The sequence below is a fragment of the Lutra lutra genome, chromosome 2, assembly GCF_902655055.1.
Source record: "Lutra lutra chromosome 2, mLutLut1.2, whole genome shotgun sequence".
NCBI classification, from domain to species: Eukaryota; Metazoa; Chordata; class Mammalia; order Carnivora; family Mustelidae; genus Lutra; species Lutra lutra.
Window position 1 is genome coordinate 145,199,426 of NC_062279.1, and position 15,285 is coordinate 145,214,710.

The window sequence follows — 15,285 nt, forward strand, 5'->3', positions numbered from 1 at the left end:
GGGTGGACAGGGCTGGAGGCAGGGGTGGTGAGCGCTCAGCTGAGCTGAGGCTGGGGGGTTCCCCGAAGAGCATGTTAGGGGCCTTTAAGATGAGAGAAGGGATAGGCTGTCCTGCTAGCTTGGCTGTGACATTTCCACTGGGTTGCATTCAGACCTGGGTTTGAAGCCGGGCTCTCATTCTTGGTAGCTGTGTGACTTTGCCAAGTTGTCTGACCTCCTGAACCTCCGTGGTAGGGTTGTTGCATGCGTGTGTCTTGAGGGAGGTGGAAGGGCACTGGGCTGACTCTGGCTTTGAGGCTGGACTGATGGGTGGACATGACAGAGGAGTGGGTTTATTTTAGAGGATGGTAGGCTCAGTCCTGGATGTGTTGTATTTAAACTTCTAGTGAGGGGGCACCTGGAGGGCTCAGTCAGTTCAGCATCTGCCTTCAGCTCTGGTCATGATCTTGGGGTCCTGGGATTGAGCCCCGTGTCAGGCTCGCTGCTCAGTGGGGAGTCTGCTCCTCCATCTCCCTATGCCCTTCCCCTGCTCATGCTCATGCATGCGCTCTCAAATAAATAACCTTTGAAAACAAGAAAAACAACAACCTCTGGTGAGAAATTCAAATAGAAAGGCCCAATGTGGCAAGCAGGGATTAGAACAAAAAGCTGAACCTGAACCTGGGGTCCCTATCCCTTGTTGTATGGATACCAGAGCTGAGTGCTCTGTGTGGGCCAGGAAGGCAGACCAGGATAAGAAGAGGAAACTGGTAGGGGAACACTTGGGGGAAGAAGGTCCTTATCACCGCAGCCACCTGAAGTTGGAATGGGTTGTGCAAGGAGGTAATGAGTTCCCCATCATGGGAGGTATGAGAGTTGGCTGGAGGTCTACCTAGGGGGCTGTGGAGAGAGGGCAGCAGAGAGGGCAGGACTGGATCACCTTCAGGTGCCCTCCTGTGTGTCCAAATCTCTCAAAGCCTTGGCATCTGCTGGTCTCGGCATGGGATTCCGGGCACAGAGGTGCTTTCCAAAGTGTAAGGTTCGCCCTGGTCTGCACATGCTTGAGCCTTGGCTAGACAAGCTTATCAAGGTGTTTTTTGTTTTTTTTTTTTCTTTTTGAGCAGAAACAGTAAAGCAGGCACAAATTTGCCTTTAAAATCAGATGCTGAGTGTTTGCCAAGTGCAAATGGATTTAAGCAGCTGGAAGTCGAACCTTGAGACGTGTCTTGTGTGGCTGGTTGTTTCCGGGGGCTCTGAGCCTCTCTCGGGCTGTCCTGGTGGACCCGCTGGCACTGGTGGGCATGGGTCCTTCGGGAGTCATCCTGTCCTGGGTGTTTGGCTCTGAGCGAGGGACATGCAGCCGGTCCTTGAACACAGGGACAAGGGAGTGTCCATCAGCTCTGTGCCAGGACAGGACTTTCTGTCTATTGTCCTGGCATTTCATGACCCTGGCTCCTCAGATACCTGTACTGGTTGCTATCACCTCCAGTCCCATCATTGTGAGCATGAATGAGGTGGTCCTTCGGCCACTGGGAGAGTGGCCTCTCACTCCCAGAGTCACGGCAGCAGGCTGATAGAGGAGGCTGACAGCTCGTGCCAAGCCTCAGACAGTCCTGGGCAGGAAGTACTTTCAGATGAGGTCCCCGAGGCTCAGAGGGCTTAGGGGACTGGGCTGTGACGTGGTCCTCCCTCCATGCTGCAGGGCCTCATTCTGGATGACACCGGTGCAGGGCCTTGTGAACACTCGCAGCTCACTGCAAGTGCCTTTCCCTGCCTTCTCTGAGCCTTAGCTTCCTCATCTGTACAATGGGAGGAACCCCTGTCGCTTTTGCGAGGCTTTCTGAACTTGAAGTGAGAGCCAGATGCTGGCTCTGCGTCAACTCCAAGTGCCTGTCACCTTCCTGGAGACTAAAAGGGACGGTCGTCTTTGCCCGGTGCTCCCCTGTGGCCTCCTGCTTTCTGTCTAACCGCCCTTACCCCAGTGGAGTACAGAGCTGCCCGCATATTCGTTTCCACAGCAGTTCCCTCTGCGCACGTGGACGGAGCATTCCCACACCCAGCTCAGATCTTCAGAGACCTAGCACTTCTCCTAGGGGTAGAAAGTAACACAGGGCACTTATGAGTAAATCCTGAGTAACTTGCCAGTGCGGACTCATTCTAGCTCCAGGGCGGAGCAGGACAAAGACCTCCCAGGCAGTGTTTCACTGCTTTGAATGTTGATCTGTCAGACCGCACGCCGTACCTACATTCGGGCACACGCACGCACGTTCGCAATTTAGAGTGTCGTCCTGAGCGTTACTCGGTCAGCTTGGGCCCCATCGGCCTGTTTCTTGCTGTTTGCTGGCAACATGGCGTTGACTGCAGAGCCGCGGGTGACGATTCTGAGATTCTGATGCAGGTGGATGAAACCCGTAGGAGGGACGATAGGGGAGAGCAGGGGCCCGAGGGCTGGTGGCGGCTGGAAGCTGGCTGGTCCCGGGGGGCAGTCTGGCTCTGCCTCCTGCTAGCTGCGGTGCTGGCCCAGTCACTCCTCTTCTCGGGCCTCAGCATCTCCACCTGCCAACAAGAGGATTGCTGGGGTGTCTACATTTAAAGATGCAGGTCACGCAAGAGCCCACAGGGGAGATCCGAGTCAGCTTTGGCAGTCAGGAGAGGACCCAGGGGCCAAGCTCTTGTGTAGGCCGGGTAGCCAGTGAGGGTCTCCTCCATCCATGAGGGCAGGTTGTGCCTCTGGTGAGAGCACCAAGACGAAGAGCCACCAGCGTCCTCCTGGCAATGTGGTACTGGGGTCATCCGTGGGGCTCCAGCCGCAATAGATTCAGGTGAATCCCCCATCTGAAGGTCCTGGCTTTGACCCCAAGCTGCTGTATAAGCAGGGGAGGGGAGTTCGGCTCCAGCTGGTGTGAGTGTTAGTATGCGTGTGTGTTCATGCTGTTTATTCTGGGCAGGGAAGAGCAGGAAATCTTTTTTTAAATTTTTATTTATTTTTTAATTTCTTTTCAGTGTTTCAGAATTCATTGTTTATGCACCACACCCAGTGCTCCATGCAATGCGTGCCCTCTATAATACCCACCACCAGGTTCACCCAACCTCCCACCTCCCTCCCCTCCAAAACCCTCAGATTGTTTCTCAGAGTCCACAGTGTCTCATGCTTCATCTCCCCTTACAATTTCCCCAACTTACTTCTCTTCTCCATCTCCCCATGTCCTCTGTGTTATTCCTTATGCTCCATAAATAAGTGAAGCCATATGATAATTGACTCTCTCTGCTTGACTTATTTCACTTAGCATAATTTCCTCCAATCCCATCCATGTTGATGCAAAAGTTGGGTATCCTTTCTGATGGAGGCATAATACTCCATAGTGTATATGGACCACATCTTCCTTATCCATTCATCTGTTGAAGGGCATCTTGGTTCTTTCCACAGTTTGGGGGACTGTGGCCATTGCTGCTATGAACATTGGGGTACAGATGGCCCTTCTTTTCACTACATCTGTATCTTTGGGGCAAATGCCCAGTAGTGCAATTGCAGGGTCATAGGGTAGCTCTATTTTTAATTTCTTAAGGAATCTCCACACTGTTTTCCAAAGTGGCTGCACCAACTTGCATTCCCACCAACAGTGTAAGAGGGTTCCCCTTTCTCCATATCCTCTCCAAAAGGATCTGTACTTGAGGAACTACAGAACACTCATGAAAGAAATCGAAGAAGACACAAAAAGATGGAAGACCATTCCATGCTCATGGATCTGAAGAATAAACATTGTTAAAATGTCTATACTGCCTAGAACAATTTATACTTTCCATGCCATTCCAATAAAAATTCCACTGGCATTTTTCAAAGAGCTGGAGCAAACAATCCTAAAATTTGTATGGAATCAGAAGAGACCCTGAATTGCTAAGGAAATGTTGAAAAAGAAAAACAAAACTGGCGGCATCACATTGCCTGATTTCAAGCTTTACTACAAAGCTGTGATCACCAAGACAGCATGGTACTGGCACAAAAACAGACACATAGACCAGTGGGACAGAGTAGAGAGCCCAGATATGGACTCTCAACTTTATGGTCAACTAATCTTCAACAAAGCAGGAAAAAATATACAATGGAAAAAAGACAGTCTCTTCAACAAATAGTGTTGGGAAAATTGGACAGCTGTGTGTGGAAGAATGAAACTTGACCATTCTCTTACACCATACACAAAGATAAACTTGAAATGGATAAAAGACCTCAACGTGAGGCAGGAATCTATCAGAATCCTAGAGAACATAGGCAGTAACCTCTTTGACATTGACCACAGCAATTTCTTTCAAGATATGTCTCCAAAGGCAAAGGTAACAAAAGCGAAAATGAATTTTGAGGACTTCATCAAGATCAAAAGCTTCTGCACAGCAAAGGAAACAGTCAACAAAACAAAGAGTCAACCCCCAGAATGGGAGAAGATATTTGCAAATGACAGTACAGACAATGGGTGATACCCAAGACCTATAAAGAACTACTCAAACTCACACACAAAATAAATAATCACGTCAAAAAATGGGCAGAAGACAGACGCTTCTCCAAAGAAGACATACAAATGGCTAACAGACACATGAAAAAAATGTTCATCATCATCAGCCATCAGGGAGATTCAAATCAAAACCAATGGCAAAAATTAACAAGACAGTAAAGAAGAGCAGGAAATCTTGAAGAAGTGATTCCAAGTCCATCCCGTGGGCGGGGCTGTGGCTCTGTTAGAACTTTCTTTGGTACATGGCTGACCACTCCTCACCTGTAAGATGGGGGTGAAGCCACCTATGGGGGTGCGGGTTATTTTCAGGCGTCAGTAGGTTTGAACCCTGACAACATCCAGCCCGGGGCCCCACCCATTGGTTGTAAATACTCCGTTCCCTCTCTCCACGTCCTCCTTGCTGCTGCTGACGGGCAAATGATGGTCAGCTTCTGAAGTCGTTCAGAGGATGTCTTTTTTTAGAAATGTCATGAAACCAGATCTTTGATCCAAAGTAGCTTTTTAAAAACATTCTCATCCAGTCTGGGTTTATGAGGCGCCTTCTGCAGGCTCCTCCCTGGGCACGGGGCCTGGAGAGCCAGAGCTGGGAAAGGGAAGACCCGCTCCCGGGCACGGGCACTCCTGAATCTCAGGGCTGGAGGAAAGCCAGCGCTGAAGGGATGTCTTGTTTCCCCATGTGGCATCTTCTATGCGGGAAGCTACACCTTCTGCTCGCACACATCCCGTGCCAGGGAGCTCATGATCTCCCTGCCATTCTACCTTCAGCTTGGATGGGTGGGTTCATATGAATTTCTCTCCCCAAGTGCCCCCCCCCCCACTGGACCAGTTTGGCATGTGGGGCCATGCAGATCAAGTCTGCTCCCTCTTAAGTATGAGAATCCACCAGACACCCGAGGACAGGAAGCCTCATCTTCTCCGAGCCTTGTCTTCTCTTGGCTAAACATCTCACATTCCTTCCACAGTGCCTTTTAGAATAGGGTTCCAGGTCTCTTCTGCCTCCTTAGTGCTCTGCTCAGAACATGCCTGGGTTTGGCTCTGTTGCCCTAAAATAATACGTCGGCAATCGAACCCAGCTGCCCAGCGCACAGCTGTCCCGACCGCTATCCACCTTGGTCCTCAGGGCACTGTTCAGAGTAGAGGGCTGTGGTGGGTACCCTGGTCCTTGTGAGCACAGCCCCTGCTGAGTGACAAATAGGTGACATTGGAGAAGTCACTTAAACCCCCTGTGCCTCAGTTTTCTCATCTGTAAAATGGGGGAATTCACTTAATGCTTCATAGGATTGCCGTGGGATTAAAGGAGGTATAGCAGTTGAGTAATGTGCCCAGATGGGGCATGGTATGTGGGCAACCAGTCATGGTTGGCTGCCATGGTCATTGCCAATTTGTTTTTGATCTGAACCCCACTGGGGAGCTCCTTTACTGAGCTGGGCTGGCCTATTCAACCTGATATGAAGTCTGATCTCACCAGTCTGATGCAGGAAGGGCCTGCCACCCCCAACCCCGCCAGCCAGAAGGGGTAAGGAAGAGAAGGGAAACAGTGACTTTCACTTTATTTAACACTTAAAGAGTGCCTGCTGTTTGCTGGGCACTGTTCTAAGTCATTTCCAACTATGAACTCATTTAATCCTCAAAACAATCCCTTGAGCATTATTATCCTCATTTCCCAGGTGAGAAACCTGGGGCACCGTGAATATTACATACCCAGGTAAATGGCAGAGCAACCAGAACAGCCCAGGTGGAGAAGAGACACTGATCTGAAAACCTACAGGGTGCAGGTTTAGGGAGAAACAGAAATTGTGTGGAGCAGGGGCACAGAGGAGGAGAGATGGAAGGAAGGTAGGATGGGCTGGGAGAAGCAAACATTTCTCATGGGTCCTCCTCGCTGCATGCCAGGCTCTGGGCTCAAGCGCCACACATCAGCACTAACACTCCCACCAGCCCTGGAGGTGGGCATGGATAGCCTGGGCTAGACCCCCTGCTGCACCCCTTCCTGGCTATGTGACTGTGGGCACCTTACTTGTCCTCTCGATGCTCGGTCTCATCATCATTAAAGTGGAAGTAAGAATCGTCCCCACTGCATGGGACCACTGCGGGAATCAGGTGCTCAGTGTGCATAAAGGACTCTGATCCTGCATGAGGATCTCTGAAAGAGAGCCACTTGCCCAGACTTGCTCCTGTGGTTAGTGGCAGATCTGAGTTTCATCCTCATCTCCCTGGCTCTAGACACACCACACCACCGCATGGTCCACCAAGGTCTGTCCACACACCAGCCAGAATGACACCCTGACGGCCCTTTCCTTCATGTCCAACCTTCCTGCCCCTGCTCCAAATGCTGTCACCTGGCATCCCCGCCCCCCATTATCTTTATGATATTTTTTCTTCCATTTCAACCCAAACTCAAATCCCAGAATCCCTTAGCTGGTGCATGAGCTCCCCTGTCCCAGTTCCAGACTTCCCAGTTCCAGACCCAGTCCCTGCTGCTGCTCCCCGAGTCGGGCTGGGGTTCCCTCCTTTGCTGTGGGTGATGAGGGCATGCCTGGAGCAGAGGGTTAATTAAATCACACAGCAAGGTTTGTAGAACATGGGATGCTTCATTAGGCTGTGTGTGAACAAGCATGCCCAGCACCCCGCACAGGCTCGTGAGCTGATGTAATTACAGTTACACACGGCTCCATTAGTTCGGAGAGGCCGTCAGTGGGCTCCTGCCTCCAGCCCCGCAGAAAGCGGCTCTGAGCTTGGGGAAGCCCAGTTCTAAGCAGGCATGCCCATCTCTTGCTGGCTTGCTGGTGGCATGGAGCTGGGGCCCTCTGTTTAAGGGCATCTGAGGGACCTGTGAGACTCAGATGGGGACACCGGGGTAGCTCCTCCTATAAACTCTGCTTCCTGAGAGATTGTCCTCCACTCTGGAACCAGCGAGGACTTCAGGTGGAGGTGAAATGGAGTTTTCATCAAACAGATGCCAAATGGACAGGAAGAGCGTTGCAGATCCATCTGCTCAATTGAGGGGGCAGAGATCCTGGCACCCACTGGCCAGTTTTCCAGAAAGCTCTGAGGCCACACTGGACGGGGGCTTTGTGGTGAGGGTGCCATGGGATCCTGTTGGGGACCCTGAGGCAGGGATGCTCCTGGCTGGCTCTGGCCCCTTGAGTTGGACCCAAGGCAGCTGTCCCCTGATCTGTTCCATCCTCCCTCCCACCGACCCTCCCTCCCACCGACCCTCCCACTGCCCTTGGGTTTTCTCAGACTTCTGTGGCAGGCATGCTCAGGGGCTGGTTTAAAATCCAGCTTCCCAGGTCCCACCCAGAGTGGGGACAGGGCCAAGGAATCTGCATTCTTAACAAGCACTGCTGAAATGGGCCAGCCCCGCTCCGGATTATTCTTGTTTCTCTTGGACTTGGCTTACAGGTCTTGCAACCTCTAGGAATCCTTACACCTGCTGAATTTATAGCTCGCTACCTTTCACGAGCCCCCTCCAGGGAAAGCAACGTGATTGGCTCAGGTCTCTGGGCAGTCTGGTGATTGGCTGCCTCCAAGGGGGAGTGTGCGTCTTTTGATCCAATCAGCTGAAGGAAGCGTGGAGGCATGGTCACGTGGTAAAAAATCACTGACAGGGTGGCAGGTAAGAAACACCATGAGGTCAGTTCTGTTAGTTGATCAGTTTTACATTTGATCCCTTTGTGGTGGTGTTACATCGTTTTGGGATCCTAGTCTTTTCTGCCATTTAAATTTTTTTTCACCAGCCAAATGGCAGTTTTTAAACTTCCAGTAGTCACCAGATTTTTGGCATGCCGTAACTCAGTGGTGAGCGACAGGATGTCACAGAGCCCCACGGGGAATTCCGGATTTTCTAGTAGCAGCATTACACACGTAAAAGGAAACAGGTGATTCCTCGCTTCGGAAGCACATATACTAAAATTGGAACGAAAAGGAAACAGGTGCAATTAATGTTAATAACTAATTTACACATCCAAAACATCAACATAGAATCAGTATAGAAATTACTGAGATTTCACATTCTTTTTTTCATACGAGATCTTTGAAACCTGTTGTGTGTTTTATGCTTATGGCACGTCTCTGTTCAAGCTAGCCACGTTTCAGGGACTCTGTGGTCCACTGTGGCTGGTCGCCACTGTCCTGGGCAGTGCAGCTCCCAGGGATGACTTTATACCCTGTTGATTGTGTTTTTATCCACTTTTGAGTAGTTTAAAATAGCTTTAGGACTTTTCTGTCCATTGGCTAAGAGTATTTAACTTCAAAATGCTGGGTTTCCAGCAATAAATGTTCATAGAACCTGTTGGAGTTTTAGAGGAGTAGGTCCCCTTTCTCCTAATTAACTCCCTGTGTCCTGATTTTTTTCTGGTTCTTTGCTGACCAGGTCAGGAAGCTGATCATTTCTGATTAGTAAGTGTATTTGTTTATTGGGGCTGTCCTGTTTATTACCACAAACTCAGTGGCTCAAAACAACAGAAGTTTATTTTCTCACTGTCCCACTGGCTAGAAGGCTGAAATCAGGGTGTTGGGAGGACTACGCACTCTCTGGGGAAGATTCTTCTTTGCTTCTGCTGGCTTCTGGAGGCATGACTTGGTTTCTGGCCACATCACCCCAATTTCTGCCCCCTCTGTCACACAGTGTCTCTTACAAGGACACTTGCCGCTGGACTTAGGGTCCACTCAGATAATCGGGGATGACCTCATCTCAAGAACCTTAATTCTATTATGTCTGCAAAGACCCTCTTTATAATTAAAGCCACACATACAGGGTTCTGGGGGTTAGAATGTGGACACGTGTCTTGCAGGGCGACTGTCCAGGCCACCACAGTGAAATGGTAGCTCGCCACAGTACCAATGAAGATGTGAGCAAGCTGAGATGTGGTTGTCTTTTTCTGGGCGGAAAATTCCTGCACCAATAGTGGACTCTATGGAAGGCACACCAACTCAGCTGCGTCTGCTGGTCCGTGTCCACTGGGCTTCGACCCCTTTGGCCGGGATTGGGCAGGAGTTTACTAGATAAACAAGTAAGTCAGATGCATTCAGAAGGGCAAACTGAAAGACGGCAGAAAGACAAGAATGTCTTGTTCAAAAGTAGATGTGGTAATGCTCATCCCATGCTCTGAATAGGGCCGGGCTCGGCATAAGCGCTTATTTAATAAATGCTAAGTCTCATCATCGCACCTGTGATTATCATGATTGTATATTTATATCCATATTGTACACCTTTATATTACTATCGAGGATGGTCATCCATAAAGTAAGAGAAGCAGAGACCCCTTCCAGGGTACGGAAAAAAGAATCAAGCTGAGTCTCTAAGTCACCAAATGGGTTTCAGTGACAAAAACCCTTCTTTATGAGCTCTCCCGGCTCCTTGGTGATGCCATTACCCTGGTCATGCTTGCTCATGGCTCCATTTATATGCCCATCCTTCTTGTATATGATCATTGGGACGGCGCTAATTTGAGTTTGCAAATGAGTTTGTGTTTTTTTTTTTTTTTTTTTTTTTGATGTTGTCATGTCAGCATCTGGATTCAAGATGGGATGCTTCCCAGACCTGGACCCTTTGGTGTGGCCTGTGGAGCAGACCCGACCCCTCCCCAGTCTAATCACCCCCAGGAGCCTGGGAGATTTGCTAATGGGCCCAGGAAACCATAAAGAGTAATGAAAGAGCATGTGTTACTGCAGGCACTGGGTTGTCCTTCCCCGTCCTTACACTGGGGCTCTTCCTTCTGCCTTTGAGCTGGACGAGAAGGTTCTGTCTCCCCATGGCATTCATTCGCCCCTGCATCCCCCCTCCGCCCCGTTTATCCATTTGTTCATTCATTTATTCATCCATTCATTTGTTCAGCAAACCATTGTCAAGGGCTCGCTAAGAGCCAGCTTCGAGCGCTGCCCTTCCTGTTCACAACAGAGCAGGTGGGAGGTGGCTGGGCTCCCTCGGGACAGGAAAGAAGGGCAGAGGGGTCTTCTTCTAGGAGCTGCCTGGCTGACCTTACCTAGCTCTTCTACTCCGGAGCCCTGTGACCTTGGGCGAGTCCTTTAACTCTTCTGTTTTAGGGAGACTAATAGAATAACAGCTGTCTTACACAGCAGCTTTGGAATTGAAGGAGGTTGTGGAAATGACCCCCCACTCACTGTCCGGCACAGGGCAGTAAAGGCCGTGAGAACCCAGATGATTCTCTTGCGCTCATTCTGTGCCAGATGCTCTTCTGAGAACCTTACACCTGTGAACCTCGGTCCATTCTCCCATAGCACCCCACCGCCTGCCTCTCCCCACACACCCATGGTCTGCCCACTGCACATTAGGATCTCCGCTGCAATCGCTTGATGCCCCGAACGCACTCTGCTTTTCCATCCTACCTGCCCTCATGCCCGCTGCAGTCCCGCTTTCCCCGGGCGCCAGCCTCCCTCGCGGAGCCCATCAGATACAGATTCTTGGCTGCCCCCTAATGCAGAAATGTCAGGGCTCATCATCTCCTTACAAGCCCCCGGGACACTTTGATGCACCCGCTGGCGGGAAAGTTGTTCTGCAGGGAAGTGAAGGTTGTGCCCCCAAGTCTCGTCTCCTCTGTCTTAGGATGGCCAGCAAGCTGTTGGGGCAGCCGTTCCACCAAACCCAGGAAGCGAACACCACTCGAGTCTGCAAAGTGCTGTGTGGACGGTCAAGGTCATCAGGGACAGTGCCTCCCTGTGGGCTTGGTTCTGGTAGGGCAGGCTGGAAAACCTATAGTAGCTGCTTTCCTGGCTGTGGAAGCACAGGTTCAGCACACACTTTCAGGATGCCTTCTGTGTGCCAGCCCCTCGTCTGGCCTGGGAGCCAGAGAGGGTCAGGAGGACATGGTGTTCCCCAGGAACTTGGACAGCAGGAAGATGAAGGCACCTTCAGCAGGCCTGGGGAAGGGGAACCTGCTACAGAGGCTACAGCCTGCTACAGAGCTCAGAACTTAGGAGCAACCCGACTTGTTGGCTCAGGAAGGAAATTTCCACAGTCCGTGTCCAGGGACACCAGTTCCCCCAGTAGAGACAAACACTGAGCACCTCCAGGAGGGAGTCAGGAGCAAGCCAGGAGCTGGGACACCACAGGTGGTTTCTAGTCCCAGCTCGGCCGCTGGCTCTGCCATTGAACCTCTCTGAGTCCCAGCTTGCCCATCTGAGAAATGGGTATTATAATAATTACCTTAGAGGAGGTGTGGGAGGGTCGATGACATGCTGCATACGCATTCCTAAGGCAGTGCCAGAAATGCAGTGGGAACTAACCCCAGTCACAGTGTGACCAGCAAGGATATGCACTCCGGGAAGACTGCAACGGCCTGACCTCTCTGCTGGAGTGTGGCAGGAGGTCGGTCACTGTCAGCTGACTGGAACCAAGCTGTAAGGGGTCAGGAGGGGCGGTTTGGAAGTGGGGTCTGCCGCAGAGGCCGGAGCTCAGCCCAGGGTCTGAGTGGGACGTGGAGTCTGGGAGTCTTAGGTAAACCTGGGTCCTTCCCCCCGCACCCCGCTCCTTGAGCGCCCGGCGGCTCTGGTCTTTGACCAGCTGTGTGAAATTGTGGGCAAGCCCCACCACGCTTCTGGGTCTGCCTTTGCTCATCTTTACAAGAGAAGAGCGACAGTTCTGGCCCCCCAGCTGTTGTGAGAGGCACACGGGGGTACACTTGAGTATCAGGGGCAAGGTGTACCCCAGGAGCTACGGTTGCCACTCTGAAGTCACGGTGTCTGCTTCTCCTGCTCGGTGATTGTCAGACAGAGGGGACTGATCTGGAGACATTCTGGTGGGAGGCCCATGCTGCGCCTTCCCATCCCTCCCATCCCCGTGTGCGCTGGGAAGTTGTAGAGCTGCGGAATTCCTGTCCTGATCCAGCTCCCACTTTCTGCCTCACAGACAACCAGACTGAGATGCTGAGAGGCCCAGCACCAGAGCCAAGGTCGAACATTGAGGTGCTGGCAGGCTTGGGAGGCAGCTGGGGCCCCAGACTCTGCACCAGAGCTCCCACCCCCGTGACAGTCATATGGTGGAAAGGCAGAGGGTAGTCCCCTCATACGCTTAAACCCCAGGACTAAATATCCTCTCCCCTCCCAAAGAATAGGCTCAGCGCTCAAAGGGCGCGTCGGCACACTTCAGGTGAACACGCTTGGAAACGCAGTTGTGATCTCAGCATCTTTTCTTTTGCCTTACATGTTTTTTAATTAAATAAAACACAGGGGAGTGGCGGGAGGAGAGGAGGAGGGCAGAATGGATCTTCCTCTTCTTGTCTCCAGACCGATTCCTGAAGGGGGCTCCGCTCCAGTCCCACATCTCTGTCTCCGAGCCTTGACCCCTCAGATGAACAGTCCGCCTGTCTAAGTGAGACAGAATTGCTCCGCGACCCCACATCTCTATAGCACCTTGCCCCGCCAGCGGTGTCCCGGCGGACTTAATCACAGATTAAGTCCCACAGATGTGGGGACGCGCTTCCCACCGAGGGCAGTAACTGAGACCCTCCGACTTCTCTGTGGTTCTAATTAGTCCCGAGGGTATCCTTCTGGCCGCAGTAGGATTTACAGCTCCTCCGCCTCTTGATTTCCCAGCTGGTCCTGCAAGGTATGAGTTAGGCAAGAGGATGCAGATTTCCTGACTCAGTTGGTCTTTTCAGCAGGCCCTTCAGGGCCTTGGAGAGAGGTGGCTTTTGAGGAGCCTGTCTGCCTCCCTGCCTCCACGGCTGGGTGCTCCCGCCATGCCTGTGCATGCCCCTGGCCACCGGAATGCCTTCCCATCGGCTGGGTTCCTGCTCATACTGACCTTGTAAGACCCAGCTTCAATACTACCTCCTCCAGGAAGCGATCCCTAATTGCCCTGGCTGGGTTCTCCCAGTCCCCGTGTCTCTCTCCATTGAAGCAATGACCATACCACGTTTGCTTGTTTGCCTCCCTGACTCCTCGACGACACTGGGAGCTCTAGTGCAGTGGCGCAGCATGTCTGCTATAACGAAGGAGTGGGGGAAGGAAGAAAGGAAAAAGCAAGGAGAAAAGAAGGAAGGGAGAGTGCCCCTTTTGCAGATGAGAGCACTGAGGATGTGTGCCTAGGAAGGGGCAGAGCCAAGCACCCCACCTACCAGTTCATCCTACTTTCCATCTTGGGTCTAAAATAGCAAAGAGGAGCTTCTTTTTGATTTGGTGAAACAGGAATGACGTTACTAAAAAGCCATAGGTAAAATGTAAAGTGCGGAGGGCTTGGGTCTGGCAGATGTGTGTGCAAAGCTCAGTTGTACCTGCCGCAGGACCTTGGACAGGGCCCTTCAGCCTTCCAGGGTGGCTTTTCTTCTACCTCAAGTGGAGATCACAATCCTCACTCACCTCCCGGGTTGCTGGTGGGTCAGAAGAGATGGGTCAGAGCAAGGAAAAGCACCCCAGGCAGTGTTCTAAGAATGTCACTGGTTTCACCCCCTCAGCCCCATGTGGAACTTGACACCCACCGTATTGGCAACCCTGGTGTACCGATGAGGACACCAAGGCTCTGAGATGTTGAGCAACTGGCCCAACATCACATACCTAATGCATGACAGAGCCAGGATCTGAAGCTGGGTCCTCTGGCTGTGACACTGGGGCCACTGACTGTTTTGCTCGACCCCTGAGGTGTGTAAGCTTCCAGCGCTGTGTCTGGCTGCGGGGACTTAAGTGGCAGCCATTGTTATCATCATACCAGCATATTCGGTGGGACTCTCCACTGCAGTGTCCGGGTGGGAGGCTCCCCTCCTAGATTCTGCTGTTTGTGCAGCTGGAAGACGGCTTGTTCCCCTGTCTTGCTCATGACTTTCCTCTGTGAGCTCCCAGCCAGGGCACTTTGGAGCTGATCTGTGGCCCCTGGAGCCACTTGGATAAAGTATGACAATGGAGGGCTGTCAGGATGCTGCATGAGAGACCGGAGCTCTCAAGCCCAGCTCTAGGACATCTCAGGCCATGTTGCAGGGCTCTGCCCGGGGCCCCAAGCTGCTCTTCCACGCGTGGCCTTGCCCTTGGTCTCTGGAAAGCTGAGGAACTGCCTAATTGTCATCCGAACTCTCAGGGATCAGTGGTCCAGAATCACCGAGATGCTAGTATAGTCTTCGTGCATAATGACCACTGGGCAAGTGTGGACAGAAGTATTGCAACTAAGTGTACAGCAGAGGGAGGCATTCTGAAGGCTGGAAGTACTCAGGCACCTTCCAAAAGCATTGGCCAAAGTGTCCGTCTGTGAAACCGCATCCTCACTGTCAGCTGGGTCCAGGGGATGGAGAGAAATGTTGTCAACCTCGCCAGCTTTTTCCAGAAGGACAGGCGAGCTGAATAGTGTGCTAACATTTCCAGTAAGCTTCATGACTCAAATGTTGGATATGATTTTAGATTTATCCTCATACCCAAAAGTTTTTTCTATGGCAGTGACATTTGCTTTTGGCCAAATACTGATTGTAGCGTCCAGCCCTGCCCCATGCACCATGCAGCCATGCACCATTTGGCCAGAATGTACACTGGACACACTGCGGCTTTTGGCAGAATGTCTATATGAGCTGAGATCCTTTTTCTCCTTTGAGATGTTCTCTTGGCCCCTTCTGGCTCGGTTTCCCTCCCTCATTCCCTTGACCACAATAACTCTGTGAGCAGAGGCAAGGCATTGTCTAAGACGGGAGCAGCAAGGCTGCCCATGCGAGCTTGGGTTCTGGGATGTTTGCTGTCAGGTTCTCATTGGCTCACCTTCACATTTCCATTCGGCTCTGGACATCTTGCGACAAATGGCACTGACCTAGGAACACGGGAGAGTCCTTGATGAACCCAAGAGCTCAAAGGACTAAGGAGAGAT

General features: G+C 51.7%; 1 protein-coding gene across 2 annotated transcripts in view; it reads left to right on the plus strand.

Annotated features, from left to right (window-relative positions):
• The window catches only part of PPP2R2C (protein phosphatase 2 regulatory subunit Bgamma), a 127,727-nt gene that overhangs the window by 47,551 nt on the left and 64,891 nt on the right, over positions 1-15,285 (plus strand). The gene's annotated exons all lie outside the window — the stretch shown is intronic.